This window comes from Macrotis lagotis, chromosome 1, assembly GCF_037893015.1.
Source record: "Macrotis lagotis isolate mMagLag1 chromosome 1, bilby.v1.9.chrom.fasta, whole genome shotgun sequence".
Lineage (NCBI taxonomy): Eukaryota > Metazoa > Chordata > Mammalia > Peramelemorphia > Peramelidae > Macrotis > Macrotis lagotis.
In genome coordinates, this window is record NC_133658.1 from 71,543,838 (window position 1) to 71,557,033 (window position 13,196).

Genomic DNA, 13,196 nt, shown 5'->3' on the forward strand with positions numbered 1-13,196 from the left:
AAAGTTATCTAGCCCAATTCCCTTTCAAACAAGAGCTTTATGGTTCTTGGGGAAATAAAATACAAAGAGATAGAAAAAAAGTAAAAAATAGGAAGAGTAGCAGAAATGCAAAATGTGTGAATTCTTATGAATAATGTTCAATAAGAAAAATGTAGGAGGTTATGCTTGGAATCAGAAAATTAACTCTACTAGTTAGGTTATTGTCCTTTATATTTGAAGAGGACTAAAATGACATCTCTATGTTGGGAACTGATCAGATCAACACAAACTTAGAAAGTTCTACAATAGGCCAGACATAAAATAGCCTATATGATTGGGACAGAAATATCTCTAAATTTCTTGTTTCTTTTCGAGGTATTACAATTCTGCTTTGCTCAGGGGGAACAGAACCTTCTTTGATGAGGTTCTGTGTCAATGTCTCCAATGTCTTATAATATGTGCCAAAGATCTTCAGAGAGACTTTGATGGTATTCTTGTCTTCCTTCTTCTGATCTTTATGTGAGTGATTGCCTTATGTAAGTTCTCAATAAAATATTCATTTTGACTAATATGCATTTAGTATTTGAACAACATGGTCAGCTCATCAGAATTACACTTTCTATAGTAGAGTTTGAATGCTTGACAGTTCAGCTCAAAAACAGACCTTTCCTTGGCAGGTGAACTTCAGAATCTTAGGAAGACAATGAAAATAAAAACAATTCAGTTTCTTAGAATGGTACTGGTATACTGTGAAGGTTCCAGAGACATTCAGCAATAAGGGCAGCAAAATGTCTCTGTACACCTTCAGTTTCATAAGCAGCCTTATACCTCTTCTCTCCCACACTTTCTTTCAGAACCTTCAAAACTTTGAGTTAACTCTGGCAGTGCATGCATCAGTATCAGCATCTATATACACTTCCTTAAACATCATTCTGCCAAGGTAAATGAACTCTACTTATCCATAGTACTAATAATTTCTCCATTTGCCATAATTGTCATGTTTGAATAGTGCAATAATGGATTGGAGAACCTCTTTTTGCTTGGTGTTACTTATTGTACCAAAAGTAGCAAAAACAAGAAGTTAATTGATCTATATACTCTATTGCATCTCAGTCCCAGATTCTGCATTGAATCTACAATTCATGAATAAAAGGTCAATCTCAGACCAACTGTACTTCTTTCTACATTAGTCTCGTCTTGTAGCCTTTTGAAGGTAAATAATTTAGCATTGGTTTGGAAATAGCCTTGATGTCTTTTTTCATCCTCAAAGAAGGCATATGAAAACTATCATCAAAATTATACATTTAACATCTTGTAAGTGCTTTCTATCTCTTCTTTGGTTATAAATTGTTCTTTTCTTCATAGAACTTACAAATTAACAATTCCATGACTTGGTAATTTGCTTATGGTATCACTATGTCTAAATCATGTACTCATTTTAGGCTATTTTAATATACAATATAAGATGATGGTCTATACCTAACTTCTGCCATACTCTTTTCCAGTTTCTCCAGAAATTTTTGTTCAATAGTGATTTCTTCTCTCAAAATCTTGGGTCTTTGAGTTTATTAAAAAAACTAGGCTTATTGCAGTCATTTATTGTCTATTGTGTACCTAACTAATTCCATTAATTCAACTGTTCACTTCTTAAACAGTACCAGATTGTTTTCATGTTTACACTTTATAATAGTTTGAAATCTGCTACAGCTAGACCACCTTGCTTCACCTTTTATATTCATGAGTTTTTGTTTTTCTATATGGATTTTGTTATTATATTTTCTAGAACAATGAAACATTTCTGATATTTTGACTGGTATGGCCTGAATAAGGGAATTAATATAGATAGGTTTGTCATTTTTAGTATATTGGCTAAGGCTACCCACAAACACTTGGTATTTTTCAAATTCTTCAGGTCTAAGTTTATTTATGTGAAGTGTTTTGTAAAAGTGTTAAAAAAAATTCTTGGACTTGTATTGACAAGTAAATGATAAAGTATTTTAAACTGTCTATAGTTTTTTTTAAGATTGAATTTCTTTTTTTTGTCTCTTCCTGCTGGACTTTGTTAGTAACATATAGAAATGCTGAAGATTTATGTGTGTATATTTTATATTCTGCAACTTTGCTAAAGTTGTTAATTATTTCAACTAGTTTTTAAATTGATTCTTTTGAATTTTCTAAGAATATCGTTATACCATTGGTAACCTTATTGCCTATTTTAATACTTTCAATATATTTTACTTCTCTTAGTGCTATAGCTAACATTTCTAGTACAATATTAAGTAGTAGTTATGATAATGTGCTTCATGCTTAAGGTTATTCAGAAGGCTTCAACTTTCTTCCCACTACAGATAATACTCTTTGTTTCAGGTTGATGCTACTTATCATTTTAAGGAAAACTCCATCTATTCTTATGCTCTCTAGTATTTTTAATAGGAATTTCTATTGTAGTTTGCCAAAAAAAGCTTTTTTCTACATGTATTGAGATAATTATATGATTTAAGTTGGTTCTGTTATTTATATGTTCAATTATGCTGATAGTATATAAATAGCAGCTTATGATGTTTATGATACATTGTCATAATCTCTTTGCAAGTATTTTATTTATTTTTTTGGATCAATATTCATTCAAGAAATTGGTCCATAATTTTCTGTTTTTGTTCTTCCACTTCAAGTATCAGCAACAACTTTATGTCATAAAATAAACTTTGCAAGATTATTTCTTTTCCCTTTACCTTTTCCCCTCAAATAGTTCACATAGTATTGGGATTAATTATCTTTTTAAATATTTAGTAGAGTTTACTTTTAAATTCATCTAGCACTAGAGATTTTTTCTTAAGGAGTTCATTGATGATTTTTCAAATTGTTTGGTTTTTTCTCCTAATATGGGGATATTCATGAATTTTATATTCTCTACTGTCAATCAAGTAAATTGCGGTTGTTGTTAAAAATGTACCCACTTAGCCCAAATTGACACACTTATTGGCATATAATTGGGTAAAGTATCCCCTAATAAGGTAATAATTTAATTTCTTATTCATTGAAAACTTAATTATTAACATTTAATTTCCTTTTCATTGTTGATGAATTTTCCTTTTTCATTTTTGATACTAATAATTTGCTTATTTTTTTAGGTTTTTGCATGACAAATAGGGTTAAGTGGCTTGCCCAAGGCCACACAGCTTGATAATTATTAAGTGTCTGAGGCCAAATTTGAACTCAGGGACTCCTGACTCTAGGGTTGGTGCTCTATCCACTGCACCACCTAGCCACCCCTTCCTTTTAAAAATCAAATTAACCATTGGTTTCTCTCTTTTAATGTTTTTATATTCATAAAATATGTTCCTAATTTTATTCTTTAATTTAATTTTTTCTTACTTCAATTTTATTAATTTCTTTTGATTTTCATAATTTCCTATTTGGGGTTTATTTGGGAATTTTTAATTTGTTATTTTTCTAGTTGCTTTAGTTGAATGTCCACTATATTGATATGGTCTTTCTCTATATTTTTTACATATGCATTTAGAAATAAAATAATATTTCCCTAAGTACTACTTTGTCCTCATTCTATAAACTTTCGTAATTTGCCTCATAAAATTACTAATCATTTCTAAAATTTGCTGTTTGACTCACTCATTGTTTAGGATTAGATTGTTTAGCTTCCAAAAATTTTTAATCTATTTTTACAGATCTTTTTAAATATAATTTTTGATTGCAATAAAACCTGAAGAGGATGCATTTAATATTTCTTCTTTTCTACATTTACCTGTTAAGTTTTCGTGCTCTAATACATGGTCAATTCTTGTGTAGATGCTATTTTGTAGCATCTACAGGGTTTCCATTGCTATCACTGAGGCAGGACTCCGTTGCTTTGTTCAGATTCAGATCCAGGTCACAGTCCCAGGAAGAAGAGGGGCAACAGCCAATAGAGCTCCTGCCATAGGAGTTCCAGGGCAGAAAGTAATGCTTGTGTTCACCCATAGAACACAAGGGGTAGGCCAGGAGAGTAGTAAAATAGCTACTATACAAGCTACTATTTAGCCTTTTTATTCTTACATAATTTTCTCCAGGTGTTGATCATATTTAACTTTTCTAAAATTATTTTTCCATCTCCTTAACTTCTCTGTTGTTTATTTTGTGGTTACATATATCATTATGCATGGAAAATTAAGATTCTCCCCTCCTACTATTATACTATTATAGTTTTACTTTCTATTTCCTCCTGTAAGTAATTTAACATTTGCTTTAAAAATTTGAATGCTATTACATTTGCTATATGCATATTTAGTTAGTTAGTTAGTTCTTATTTTACTTCACCATCTACAGAAGCATTTAACAACATGTATTTTCCTTCATTATATCTTATATTTATTTTTGCTATTGTTTTGTTTGAGATCATGATTGTTACCCCTACTTTTTTTTTTTACTTTAAGCTGAAGGATTCTGCACCAACCCCTTACCTTAACTCTGTGTGTTTTGCTCTGCTTCAATTGTGCTTCTTGTAAAAAAGCACTTTGTATGATTCTGGATTTTAATCTACCCTATCTGCTTTCATTTTATGGGTGAATTCATTATATTCACTTTTGTAGTTATGATTATTGTATATTTCCCTCCATCTTCTTTTCTCCTGATTTCTCTCTCTCTTTCTCTCTCTCTCTCTCTCTCTCTCTCTCTCTCTGTCCTTTCACTCTGTCCTCAAAAGTATTCTATTTCTGTCTCCTGCCTCCTCCAATTTGCCCTCTTTTATAAATCAATGCATTTCCCTTAGCTTATCTTTGTTCCTTCTTCCTGGTAGGGTAAGATAGACTGCTATAATCAATTGAATATATTTATTATGCTCTATTTAAGCTAATTCTGATGAGAGTAAGGCTCAAACACTGCCTGTCATCTCTCCAAATTCTCCCACCACTGTAAAAGCTCCTTTTTATCTTTTATGTGAGATATTTGCCCCATGCAATCTTTCCATTCTTTTTCCCCCTGTGCATTCTTCATCACTCCTTCTTTTATTACTATCATTCCATCATAATAATTCATACCCATTGCCTTAATAATGATAATGTTCTCAAGTGTTAAAAGTACAATTTTCTCTGTTGCACCAGGGTGAGAGAGGATTGCAGAACAGTACTGGGTAAGGATCAGCTCCAGTAATCTAGTGAAAGGCATTAGGATGAGTGGATAAGGGGCGGCTAGGTGGCACAGTGGATAAAGCACCAGCCCTGGAGTCAGGAGTACCTAGGTTCAAATATGGTCTCAGACACTTAATAATTACCTAGCTGTGTTGCCTTGGGCAAGCCACTTAACCCCATTTGCCTTGCAAAAAAACCTAAAAAAAAAGGATGACTGGATAAGAGGCAATAAAGGTGGTTTCCCGATCTTTCAGCCCAGAGATTGCCAAGAACAACTTGGAAGATCACCAGAAAAAGTCTGTCACAGCAGGATAAGAATGGAGCACCATCATAGAACCTCAGCAGTGGAGACCTGGCCCAAGTGGACCCAGAGAAGTCTTTGGGAGTCAACTGCTTCTGGATCTCTCTGCCCACAGATAGCGAAGTGATCAGAAGGAGATTACAGGGTTTCTGTTGCTGTCACTGAGCCAGGATTCTGTTGTGTTGCCCAGATTCAGATCCAGATCACACTCCCAGGAAGAGGAGGGGACAATAGCCAACAGAGTTTGGTGCCACAGGAGTCAGGAGACCCTTCTCAAAGTTCCAGGGCAGAAAGTAATGCTTGTGTTCATCCATAGAATACAAGGAAGAGGCCAGCAGAGTAGCAAAAACCTCTCCTTAGATCATAGCACCTTAGAAGAATGTCAAACTTGCAGACCCCTAAAAGGATCTCTGAAAAGAGCTACCAAAAAAACCCTAAAAGCTTGTAGCAGTGTGCCCCCCACCTTGGAAACAGAATCCTACATCAACAGACAGTTAAAATCAAACAAAACAAAAAAAAGAAAGAAAAAGAAAAACCAACCTTTCAGAAACTATGAACACTATAAAAATGATCTCTTATGTATCTCTTTCCCTTAATCATCATTCTTCACACCAAAAATGACAAATATGTAAATCTATTTATCAAAAACATGTATGTATAAGGCTAACCTGACTGTTCACCACTGAGGGGAGGGAGGGTGGGAAGGGATGATGGAAGGAAATTTTGTAACTTAAAAATATACATGTGCATATGGATGAAAATAAATAAATAAAAAAACACAAAAAAGCCAGTTAAAATAAAGTCATAGCCTGGGAAAATGAGCAAACAACATGGGGGGGGGGGGATATGATGATCCAAAGTTACTATGGAGATAAGGAGGATCAAAAAACACTCAGAAAAAAAGATAACAAAGGCAAAGCTCTACATCCAAAACTGCCAACAAAAGCATGAATTGTCTCATTCTATAGAAGAGATAAAAATTATTTTGAAAATCAACGAAGAGAGGCAGAAAAAACTTGGGAAGAAAACTGAGAGTGATGTTGGAAAATCATGAAAAATGAATCAGCAATTTGGTAGAGACTCAAAAAGAATACTGACCAAAATAATATCTTAAAAACCACACTGGGTCTAATAAAAAAGTAAAATAATTAATGAGGAGAAGAATGCTTTAAAAAGCAGTTAGTCACATGGAAAAGTAGATACAATAATGTCTTAAAATATAGAAAGATGCAAAGAGAAGCTGATGATTTTGTGAGAAATAATAAAATTAAACAAAAGAATGAAAAAGTAGAAGATAATGTGCATTGGAAAAACAACTGACCTGGAAAACAGATCCAAGAAAGATAATTTAAATATTACTGAACTACCTGAAAACCATTATCAAAAAAAAGAGCCTAGACATCATCTCTCATTATCCAGGAAAGCTGCCCCGATATTCTAGAACCAGAAGGTAAAATAGCAATTGAAGGAATTTACCTATCACCTTCTGAAAGATATTCTAAAATGAAAATACCTAGGAGCTTCAGAGTCAAAGAGAAAATATTACAAGAAATCAGAAAGAAACAATTCAATTTTCATGAAACCACAGTCAATTTAACACAAGATTTAGCAATTTCTACTTAAAGGATTGTTAGACTTGGAATTCTGGAAGGCAAAATAGTTTGTATTACAGCCAAGAATCAAATTCGCAACTAGATTCAAGTGAAACATAAAAAGATAAAGAGGAAAGGGGAATCATAAGGGCTTTATGATGTTTAATTGTTTATATTCATTCATGGGAAAATGATACTGATAATTCATAAAAACTTTATCACTCATTAGGACTGTTAGGAGAATTTGTAGACAGGGCACAGACACAAGTTAAATATGAAAAATAACTCATTTTAAAAATGGATTTAGGGGCGGCTAGGTGGTGCAGTGGATAAAGCACCAGCCCTGGAGTCAGGAGTACCTGAGTTCAAATCTGGTCTCAGACACTTAATCATTACCTAGCTGTGTGGCCTTGGGCAAGCCAATTAACCCCCATTACCTTGAAAAACCAAAAAAAAAATAATTTGGAGGTGAAAGAGGAATTACTGGGAGAAAAGGAAAGGGGAAGGTAGAATAGAGTAAATTATTTCACATAAAAGAGATAAGGAAAAAGCTTTTGCAGTAGAATGAAAGAGTAAAAGAATGAGCCTTACTCTCATCAGAACTGGCTCAGAAAGTAAATAACCTACACATTCAATTGGGTATAGAAATCTATGTTTCTCTATAGGAAAGTAGGAAGAGAGGGAATGGAAGAAAGGAAGTGGTTATGATAGGTGATAGAAAGGGAGGACACATTATGAGAAGGGGTAGTCAGAAGCAAAACAATTTTGAAGAGTTACAGGGTGAATAAGAGACAGAGAATAGAATAAAAGGGAGTAGGGAGAAATAGGTTGAAGAGAAAACAGCCATGATAAGTGTGGGGAAAAAAGTATTTAAACAAGTATCTCTGATAAAATTCTCATTTTCTCAATCATAGAGAACTAAGTCAAATTTACAAAAAGTTAAGAACCATTCCCCAATTGATAACTGGACAGTTTCCTTTTTTCTTTTATTTTTATTGATGTTTTATTTTTCCAAATACATGTTATGAAAGTTTTTTTTTAACATTCAGTCATATGCCTATACATATTTCTAAGTTACAAAATTTCCTTCCACTCTCTCTTCCCACCCTGCCTCCCCTCAGAGGCAAACAGTCAGTTTAATATTGTACTTACACATTTGTGTTAAGCATGTTTACAGGTTAGCCATTTTGGTATGAGGAATTAGAATTAAGGGATTCTTTTAAGTGAATGTATGGTACATGATTATTATTGTTCTATAAGAAAGCATAAAGGGTTCAGCTCTAAAGAAGCATGGAATCTAATAAAGAGCAAGAGAGTAGAACCAAGAGAACAATATGCACATCAGTAACAACATTGTGAGATGAACAACCTTGATGGGCACAGCTCCTCTCAGTAATCCAAAGATCTAGGACAAGTATGGACTATATCATCCCCAACCAGAAGAAGAAAAAACAAAACCAAACAAAACACACAGAAAAAAACTCCAACCATTCTGAATCTGATGAATACTTCATAAAAATTATCTCTTATCTATCTCTTTCCCTTAATCCTAATTCATTATGCCAAAAATTACTAATTTGTAAACATGTTTAACAAAATATGTATGTAAAATGCTAACTTGACTGTTCCCTGCCGAGAGGAGGAGGGAATCTTGGAAATATGCATGTGCATATGGATGAAAATAAATAAATATATTTTTAAGTGAATGTAGTGTTCCTCAGTTTTTGAAGGATTTTTGTTTTGTTTTTTTTTTGTTTTGTTTTGTTTTTCCTTTTATTCCTCTAGATGGGGATAGTGTTGTCCATAGCCAATCTAATAAAGTTGTCCTGGTTCTCGAATTGTTGAAAAGCGGTTGCATCCATCATCTCACAATGTTGTTGTTCACAGGTACATTGTTTCTTCTTTCATTCAGCATCAGATGCTGTAATTCATTCCATGATTCTCTAGAGTCCTACCATTTATGATTTCTTATAGAACAATAGTATTCCATAATATTCATGTACCATAACTTTTCTAACCATTCCTCAATTGATGGGTATCCCCTAAGAGCTACTATGAATATTTTGGAACATGTGGGACTTTTCCCATATGGTATGATTTCTTCCAGGTATAGGCCTAGACTTGGAATTGCTGGGTCAACAGTTTTATTGCTGCTAGTTTTCAAATGAGATCATCACTGCTATCTATGGCCATATTAAAAAACAATATTCTAGCACACTATTAATTGGAGGAATGCAAAGTAGAACAAGTCTAAATCATTATGTTATACTTATTGGATTGAATAAAAAGGTAGAAAAAGAAAATAATAAATGTTAGAGGGGATATATGAAAAATGAGACAATATGCTCTCTTGGATGAGTTATGAAAAGATTCTGCCATTCAGCAGAGCAATTTGCAACCTATAAAATCATTCATATCTTTTGACCAAACAATGCCACTCTTTTCTAGTGGCAATGAAATGAAAATTGAAGGGATACTCAGTAGTTAGAGAATGCCTGAATAAATTTTGGTATATGGTTATGATGGAATGCTCTTCTGCCATAAGGAATGGTGAACAGTTTACATCTAGTGTTTCTGACAAAGGACTCATTTCTAAAATATATAGAGAACTGAGTCAAATTGATAATAAATAAAAGTCATTCCCCAATTGATATATGGTCAATGGATATGGAAAGGCAATTCTCAAAGAAATCAAAGCTATCTATAGGCATATGAAAAATTGCTTTAAATCATTATTGATTAGAGAAATGTAAATTGAAACATCTTGAGGTACCATCTCATACCAATCAGATTGACCAATATGACTAGAAAGGAAAATGATTGATGTTGGAAGAGATTTGGGAAAATTGGATTGCTAATTCATCGTTGGTAGACTTGTAAATTAAGCCAACTTTTCTGGAGAACAATTTTGAATTATGCCAGAGAGCAATAAAAAATGTGTAAACCCTTTGGTCCAGTAATAACACTACTAGGTGTGTATCTTAAGAGATCATCAAAATGAATAAAAATCCCAAATGTATACAAATATCCATAGAAGCACTTGTAGTGGCAAAGAATTTGAAATTAGGGGGATACCCATCAATCTGGGAATGGCTGAAAAAATTGTGGTATGTGTATGTAATGTAATGGTATCATACTAAAAGAAATCATGAGGGACTGGATTTCAGAAAAACCTGGAAAGACTTGCATGAATTGAAACTTGCTGAATGAGAAGAGCAGAACCAGAAGAACATTATACTCACTAATAAGAATGTGGGATGATGATCAACCTTGATGGACTTGTTCATTTCAGTGAAATGCTTGTCCTTCCTTTTTGAAGAAGACCATGATATCAGGGAGGTGATGCAATGACAAGCAAGTGAATTGGATTTGAGTGAGGGAGATGATGTGCTAAGTCACCAGTCTCACTTTCTCCTCCAGAGGCATCAGGATCCAGTGGTCAGATATGAATCAGGGCAACTGGAGATGGACCTGGATGTGAGGTAATCAAGGTTAAGTGATTTATTTGCCCAAGGTCACACAGCTGGTTAGGGTCAATTGTCTGGGACCAAATTTGACCACCTGTCCTCCTGTCTTCAAGGCCAGTGTTCTATCCAATGAGCAATCTATACTTGACATTTACTAGTTGGGTGAACCTGGGCAAGTCTGACTGCCTCACATCCAGGGTTATCTCCAGTTGCCCTGATTCATATCTGGCCACTGGACCCAGATGGTTCTGGAGGAGAAAGTGAGGCTGAAGACTTAACACAGCACCCTCATTCCCTCAAATCCAATTCATTTCCTTGTCATGGCATCACTTCCCTTGTCATGGTCTTCTTGGAGAATGAAGAACAAACATCATCAGTGTGTATCAATTGAGAAACAAGTTCATTTCAGTAGTACAATAATCAAAGACAATTTTAAAAGACTTGTGATGGAAAATATCAGCCATATCAAGGTAAGAGACTGTAGGAAATGAAGACCAAATTTTTTTTTAATGTCAGGAGTCTTAAGGTCTTCTGTTTATTTATTGTTTTACAGCAGCATGCCCAACACAGATCATCATAACTGCCAAATAGTCAGCTGTGCAAAATAGTATATATATATATATATATATATATATATATATAGTGCTTAAGTACAAATGGGAGACATGATTTTTTTAAAATAAATACTTAAACACAAATTTATGGTCCTACAAAAGAGCATTTAAACTAGATGGTCTAAGTTGATCTGCTTTCTTGGTCCCACAGTAACTGTTATTTTCCCAAAACCCAGTAGAATCAATATGCAGAATCATCATCAGTTCCACTGTGTGAATAATGGATCACAATAAATGAGTCCCTTTTTCTAAGAGCTGTTCTTGGCTCTTCTACAAATATGATCTGGCCTGAATAAAAAGACAACAGGAATTGAAGGTCAATGGTCCAAAAATGCTAAATATGGTTAAGTATTCTACATGATCTATATTTACTGGTGCCATTTTTAGTTAGGATGTTCTTAGATTACTTTCTTCATTTCATCATACAGGACAAGCACAAAAGCTTCACCCATGCCTCTCAGAACATTGGACCAAGCACCCTTGAAGAAAGCTTTGCCACCTTCATCTTTAGCGATTTTCCTCCAGCAGTCAATGGTACCAGTGTACATGATATCAGCTCCTTTGCATCCAGACTGCATCATCATTTGACACCTTATGGTATCAAAAGGACAGCAGTCACTGTCTGTGCAATCATCCACCTTAGCACAATGTGAGTGTTCTTCCGATCTGGGAGCATACCTTTTGCTGTATCATAGATTCCAAAGTAGGCTGCTCTATAAATAATGACACCCTGAACTGAGACATTAAAACCTTGATACAAGCCACGAATTCCATCAGACTTGGTGATTTTTACAAGGCAGTCTCCCAGGCCTTTGAATTCTCTTTCAGTGCCAGACTTCCCAACATCAGCTGCCAAGCGGGTTCTTGCAAAATCCAAGGGATAGACAAAGCAGAGAGAAGTGGCTCCAGCTGCACCACCAGAGGCAAGATTGCCAGCAAAATACCTCCAAAATTGTGTGTGCTTGTCCACTCCTCCCAAAAACACCTGCTTATACTTAACCTTAAAGGCAAAGTTAAGGGCCTGGGTGGGGAAATATCTGATGACATTTGCTAAGTTGCCCTGCCAGAAAGAAAGCATCCCTTGTTCCTTTGGAATTCGGACTATACAGTCCATAATGCCTTTGTACTGCTTATCTGCAGCAATTTGTTTACTTGCATGCTGTACCTGAAACAGCAGCTTGACTCTCTTGATGGGGGCCACTGCAGTCTTGGAGATGGCATCGGCGATGCCGCTGGCCAAGAAGTCCTTGGCGAAGGAGATGGCATGTTCCGTCATGGTTGTGGCGGGAGAAGGAGCTGGAGTTAGGAGGAGAAAGCCAGCGAGAGAGGGCCGAAAGCCGGAGAAGTCGTTGCCACCCGCACAGCCACTTGCTACAGCTCGGAGCAAAAGGCAAGACCAAAATTTTAATCTTCCATTTAAAAAAAAACCTCTTATGTATTGTCATTTTTTCCCTCTGTTCTCTCTCTTCCATTTGAATTTGATTCTTCTCTCACAACAGCATCAATATGGATCTTAAAAAAAGAAAATGAAATGATGAACAGGATGCTCTCAGAAAAAACCTGGAAAGATTTACATGAACATATTCAATGAGAAATGTTCTATATACAAAATAACAGAAATATTATTGAATATGAATGACAGCTTTTCTCAGCAGTGCTGAGACCTAAGACAGCTCTGTGAGAAATATGATTAAAAACTACTCTCCATCCCCAGAAAGAGAGAATGGTGTCCAAATACAAATTGAAGCATACTTTTTTTATTTGATTTTTCTTTAGTTTTTTTTATTTCAATGGGATAGAGGTAGGTTCTGTCATCTTTCACAACATAAATATTATGGAAATCTTGTGTATGACTTCACATTTTTTACCTATATTAGAATACTTGCTTTCTCAATAGGGTAGGTGAGATAGAGTGGGAAGAAGGGTAAGAATTTGAAACTCAAAGTTTTAAAAAAATGAATGTTAAAACTTGTTTTTAAATGTAACCAGAGGAAATAAAATTGTTTTACTTTTAATATTTTATCAATTAGTAATGTAAATAGTCTAAACTTATTGAATTCATTATGATTTCTCTTTCCTATATATATCTTTTTAATGCTTTGCTTGAATCTTGCATTTGA

General features: G+C 34.5%; 1 pseudogene; it reads right to left on the reverse strand.

Moving 5' to 3' along the window:
• Positions 1–11,474: 11,474 nt before the first annotated feature.
• Positions 11,475–12,352, reverse strand: LOC141513543 (ADP/ATP translocase 3-like; annotated as a pseudogene).
• Positions 12,353–13,196: the final 844 nt, after the last annotated feature.